This window comes from Gigantopelta aegis, chromosome 5 (assembly GCF_016097555.1).
Source record: "Gigantopelta aegis isolate Gae_Host chromosome 5, Gae_host_genome, whole genome shotgun sequence".
NCBI classification, from domain to species: Eukaryota; Metazoa; Mollusca; class Gastropoda; order Neomphalida; family Peltospiridae; genus Gigantopelta; species Gigantopelta aegis.
The window spans coordinates 35665819-35672980 of NC_054703.1; positions in this window are offsets into that span (position 1 = coordinate 35665819).

Sequence of the window (7162 nt, forward strand, 5' to 3'; positions counted from 1 at the left end):
TTTAATGACATCCTAGCACGACAAATACATCGGCTATTGGGAACAATGAACGATCAGATTAGATGTTTAATGACACCCCAGCACGAAAAATACATCGGCTATTTGAACAATGAACGATTAGATTAGATGTTTAATGACATCCCAACACGACAAATACATCGGCTATTGGGAACAATGAACGATCAGATTAGATCTTTAATGACACCCCAGGACGACAAATACATCGGCTATTGGGATCAATGAACAATTAGATTAGATGTTTAATGACACCCCAGGACGATAAATACATCGGCTATTTGAACAATGAACGATCAGATTAGATGTTTAATGACACCCCAACACGACAAATACATCGGCTATTGGAAACAATGAACGATCAGATTAGATGTTTAATGACTCCCAAGGACGACAAATACATCGGCTATTGGGAACAATGAACGATCAGATTAGATGTTTAATGACACCCCTGGACGACAAATACATCGGCTATTGGGATCAATGAACGATTAGATTAGATGTTTAATGACACCCCAACACGACAAATACATCGGCTATTGGGGACAATGAACGATCAGATTAGTTGTTTAATGATATCCTAGCACGAGAAATACATTGGCTATTGGGATCAATGAACGATTAGATTAGATGTTTAATGACACCGCAACACGACAAATACATCGGCTATTGGGATCAATGAACGATTAGATTAGATGTTTAATGACACCCCAACACGACAAATACATCGGCTATTGGGATCAATGAACGATTAGATTAGATGTTTCATGACACCCCAACACGACAAATACATCGGCTATTGGGATCAATGAACGATTAGATTAGATGTTTAATGACACCCCAACACGACAAATACATCGGCTATTGGGATCAAAGAACGATTAGATTAGATGTTTAATGACACCCCAGCACAACAAATACATCGGCTATTGGGAACAATGAATGATCAGATGAGATGTTTAATGACACCCCAACACGACAAATACATCGGCTATTGGGAACAATGAATGATCAGATGAGATGTTTAATGAAATCCCAACATGACAAATACATCGGCTATTGGGATCAATGAACGATTAGATTAGATGTTTAATGACACCCCAGGACGAAAAATACATCGGCTATTGGGATCAATGAACGATCACATTAGATGTTTAATGACATCCTAGCACGACAAATACATCGGCTATTGGGAACAATGAATGATCAGGTGAGATGTTTAATGAAATCCCAACATGACAAATACATCGGCTATTGGGAACAATGCACGATTACATTAGATGTTGAATGACACCCCAGGACAAAAAATAAATCGGCTGTTGAGATCAATGAACGATTAGATTAGATGTTTAATGACACCCCAGCACGACAAATACATTGTACCTTTCTCACATTCAAAATTATTGCACAGAAATCCATATAACCGTTTTTCACATCACGATCTAGATCAAAACCCAATACTTCACAACCATACTTTGACACACTAGCTATGTAAGTATCAAAACTATGCAACTGTTTTTGTTCATTAAGTGCTGGATTATTACATAATCTAAAAATGTGACCCACGGTCTTTTTGCCTTGTAAAATAATTAATTCGTGATTTTTTTTTAATTTACCATTGTTTTTTAATGTTAATCCAATATAATGCAAACTGGCAATTGCACCCCCCCCCCCCCCCCCCCAAAATAAAATAAAAATAATAATAATAATAATAAAAAAATAAATAAATAAATTTAAAGAAAGGACAAAATGAGCTGGCCTGAACACTTTTCCCCGTGTATTTCCATCATTCTACCCACAATATTAATTGTAATCCATGTAAAAATGCGTGGCAATTTCTTTAAAACCCTATATAAATATGTTTGGCAGTAATGCTAATCTGAATACACGTTGTAAACCAGATTCGGTCAGTTCCTCGACCAATACCAATTAACATAGACTTCATTGGTATTTCCTATATTAAGAAACACTCGTGACGAATCCTCTATTTACAACTGAGGTAAACATTTTAAAGACAACTGGCCAATGTTATACCTCTATAGTTATTCGTGTTGTTAGCATCTCCTTTCTTATACAATGGAATAATGATACCTTCTTCTGACCAGCTACGTGGGAAGTTTCTACTTTAAAATATAATATTAAATAGACTACATAAAATAGTAGCAATAAAATATAGAATAGTTATAAAATATTCATTAAATAAGTTATCTTTTCCACGAGATTTGTTTTTACATTTCAAACTCTTAATTACGTCCTCAGTGAATGGGTTACCTAACTCATGGTAAATACAATCTGTATCATTACAGGTATATATATCAGAAATTAATGTTACCATATATATCTTTAAAATGTTTTGTAAAGTCATCAAGAATTAATTCAGTTACAGGAGCACGAGGGCATTTAAAGAAATAAAATAAAACAAAACTTACTTAGGTTACTTTTACTTAAATAAGCAATTCTGTCACCTTCCAGTGTAAGATATTGTCTTTTTACATAACGTTGGTATTTCTTATACTGATGTAAACGTCACATAGACATAGTCTATTTAATAAATTTCTTTCAGAGTTAAAAACATACAAATCAGTTGGATAGGTATTACATGTATATAACCTTGTAGGTAGTACTAAACCAAATAACATCCGAATGGGTCAAAGTTCGAGGTGCACTCAACGTTCGATAGAGAAGTGAACATTACAAGTCTGGTGTTGGTTGTAAAAAAAAAAATGTTTCATCTGGGCAAAACATTAATGCAATTTTATTTCATCTAGTACCACTGTGTCAAGTAGCCTTGTACTAGAAACATGTATGGGGTACCTGTGAAACAAAAGTACTCGAATTTTGTACGGAACTAGGATAGTCATAGACGCTACCCGTTATCTCAGAAATGAGCAGCTTGACCCCCAATGTTTTCTGATTCACTTTAAGGATGAAGGATGGTAGTATGTATATCCGTGACGATTGATACGCTGTATGTAGGAGTTTTAACCAAATATGCTACTATTGTCGGCTATGGGATTTGATTTGGTAAAGTAGTGTCGGAAATAGAATAAAAATGATTTTCGTCAATTATTTCTTTCATATTAAACTGACAAGTAAATATTTTGTAAATATCTATTTAATGATACTCTACCTAATTTAGCATTCACTTGTTTTGGCTCTCATTGATGTACAAGGTGGTGTTTACTCTTGAAATTAAAATAAAGATGTCAGTAAATAGGAGATATGTGACTATTATTGGAACAGACTATAACACATTTTGGTGGACATGTGTCAATTTCATTTACCCTTGAACAAACGTTTAATTTAAAACTGCAAGTTAACTGATTAATTTGAATTGCAGCATAAATTATTAATTATGACCAGCATATTTAGTGAATATAAATTCAATATTAGTACATTAGAAATGTATACAATCTTGCAACTACTTAAAGGTGCTATATCAGAAGTTATATGTGAGCATCTTTTTGTGATAAAGATTCTCCAATAAAAATGTATTTTCTACTAGTAGATAAAATTATTTCCTAAAATCATTTATGGGCATATAGTTAAAGGTGTAGTCTTTAAATGTTACAGCAAAATTTAATAAAAACATGATTTGCAATAGCTGTCATTATGCAAGTTTGAGATAGCACCTTTAATACCGGTATAATAGATCACTAACTCAAACTGGTTCTCGACAGTTTTGCTCAAAAGTTACTTATAAATGTCTACCAATATTTAGTTTTGGAGAGGAATAGGGGCAAACCGTCATCAGAAACCATCCCTCAGATATTGAAACGGCAATGAAACTGACACATGTTGACCAAAATGTGTTATAGTCTGTTCCAATAAAGTGCCCAAATCACCTGTTTACGGAGATATTTCTTTTAGTTTCAAGAGTAAACACCACCTTGTGCATCAAAGAGAGCCAGAACAAGTAAATGCTAAATTAGGTAGACTATATTTAAATAGATATTTACAAAATATTTACTTGTCTGTTTAATATGTAAGAAATAATCCATGAAAATAATTTTTACACCCTGTACACTTGACATCGAACCATGATTATTTAGGTTTTTCAGCTTGTGGGGATCTGTGTTATTTGAGATTATAACATGTGTTACTACAATATGGACTGAGAATGCTTTACTACTGTGACTTGTAAAGATGGGATGTTATGCGTTCGACACGCTCGTCAACGGCCATTGCCATTGCTGACATCTCCAGTTGGCTATCCAGAGACTTGGCCCGCGACGGACATGGCTGAAACCTTAGTGGTATATGGGCATGTTAAAAATGCTCTCTCTATCTATCTATCTCTGTCTCTGTCTCTGTCTGTCTGACTGTCTGTCTGTCTGTCTCTGTCTCTGTCTCTCGTGCATTTGACTATCCCGTAAAAGTTGGTACTAAAAGACTCACAGGTAGCTCCCTCCAATAAAAAATCCTCCCTATACCAGTGCCTATGCCATAAAGATAGCATGCAATAATACAATAATTGTATAACCGTTTGTTGTAAGCCCTACAGTGAAATCCCACTATATACGGGATAGGCCTATCAACGAGACCAAGTAAAAACCAAAATCAGTTGTTGAGGGGTATCCGCTGTGTGTGTGTGTGTGTGTGTGTGTGCGCGTGCGCGCGCGCGCGCGTGTGTGTTCATGTGTGCGTGTTCGTGTGTGTGTGCGTGCGCGCGTGTGTGTTCGTGGGTGCGTGTTCATGTGTGTGCGTGCGTGTGTGTGTGCGTGTGTGCGTGTTCGTATGTGTGTGTGTATGTGTGTGCGCGCGCGCTTGTGTGTGTGTGTGCGCGCGCGTTCGTGTTCCGTTTAGACGGGTTTCACTGTATTGCTTATATAGGTAGTACTATACTAAATAACTTCCGGCTGGGTCAAAGTTCGAGGTGCACCCAACGTTTGACAGAGAAGTGAACACCACAAGTCCTGTGATTGGTGATCAATGTGAGTGTGTTGGTTGTAAAAAAAAATAGTTTCATCTGGGCAAAATAAATATACAATTTTATTTCATCTAGTACAAATGTGTCAAGTAGCCTTTTGCTTGAAACATGTATGGGGAACCTGTAAAAAAGTACTCGAATTTTGTGCGGCACTAGGGTAGTCATATACGCTACCCGTTATGTCAGAAATGAGCAGCTTGACCCCCATATTTTCTTATTAATTTTAAGGGGGTGGTGGTAGTATTTATATCCATGGCGTTTATGTCGATTGATACGCTGCATGTAGGAGTTTTAGCCACACATGTTACTATTGTCGTCTATGGGATTTGATTTGGTAGTATACACCCTACAAAAAACAGGTACATAGTTCTTGTGATATCTCACACTGTCTTTATGATATAAACACTGGCGTAGCCAAGATCAAGTATTGGAGGGGACGAACCAAGCTGTTTGTGAGTCAGTTAGATAGACTTCACCTTTTTTACAATTACGGGTTTGTGAAATACCCAAAATGTTTTGTTTTTTTCAAACGTAATTACTGTTTGTGAAATTAACATCGATGAATGTCTAGCATTGTAACTTGCATTGAGTAACGAAAATATAACATTTAAATTACCTGAACAAATAAATATATGGTACCTGGATGTATCTGTTCTGTGCGTGTGGTCGTGGTTACTAGTAATAATGTAAAACGAAGAAAGAAAGAAGAAAGAAATAAAGATTGAAGGAAAAAGAGATTGAATTTCGAGATCGAGAATAGTACACTTTGTATTATTATTATTAACACACACACACACACGCACGCACGCACACACACAAATTTATGTATGTATGTATGTAAGCAAAACACCGTACCAAAACAATAGACAAATAGGGAGATATGAGTATATTATTATTATATACATTTGATTAACCATCATAGTGCGCCTCTATCTGGCGTTCATTACTTCACATATTCACTTCCAGAAACATTGTCTCTTATCCATTGAGTGCTAGATATCCAGTGTAAGTGGCCCTTTTCCTGTTTGTAATATTAATAAACAGTGTTTTGATGCGGCCACTGACGACCCCCGACCCCCCCCCCCCCCCCCCCCACCCCTGCACACGCTCCTGTAGTGTTATGATGACCCGTTACTATGTGTATATATACCAGTGTCTGTATATCGAATTTGTTTGCGGTCTTATACTAATTTTTGTAGCACTCAGTTTTTACTTTAATTCGTGATATATATTGTTTTCGTCCGTACGAAATTATTGGGAGGTAAAATCCGGTTTGGGCTACTACAAGCATTAGGACAACAACAAACACCTTGTAAATACAGACACTGATATTTTATAGGAGAAAATGTATTTATTTTGTATGTCACGTCATCAGAAAGGTTCTATAGGTCGGAAACATTTTACAATGATTGTAAGCTCAGGACTGTCCCTTTAAAATGTTTATGGATAAGTATTAAGGATGACCGGCCTCGATGGCGTCGTGGTTAGGCCATCGGTCTACAGGCTGGTAGGTACTGGTTTCGGATCCCAGTCGAGGCATGGAATTTTTAATCCAGATACCGACTCCAAACCCTGAGTGAAAGAAAGAAAGAAAGAAATGTTTTATTTAACGACGCACTCAACACATTTTATTTACGTTATATGGCGTCAGATATATGGTTAAGGACCACACAGATTTTGAGAGAAAACCCGCTGTCGCCACTACATGGGCTACTCTTCCGATTAGCAGCAAGGGATCTTTCATTTGCGCTTCCCACAGGCAGGATAGCACAAACCATGGCCTTTGTTGAACCAGTTATGGATCACTGGTCGGTGCAAGTGGTTTACACCTACCCATTGAGCCTTGCGGAGCACTCACTCAGGGTTTGGAGTCGGTATCTGGATTAAAAATCCCATGCCTCGACTGGGATCCGAAACCAGTACCTACCAGCCTGTAGACCGATGGCCTGCCATGACGCCACCAAGGCCGGTACCCTGAGTGAGTGCTCCGCAAGGCTCAATGGGTAAACCGCTTGCACCAACCAGTGATCCATAACTGGTTCAACAAAGGCCATGGTTTGTGCTATTCTGCCTGTGGGAAGCGCAAATAAAAGACCCCTTGCTGCCTGTCGTAAAAGAGTAGCATATGTGGTGACAGCGGGTTTCCTCTAAAAAAAACCAGTGTCAGAATGACCATATGTTTGACGTCCAATAACCGATGATAAGATAAAAATCAAT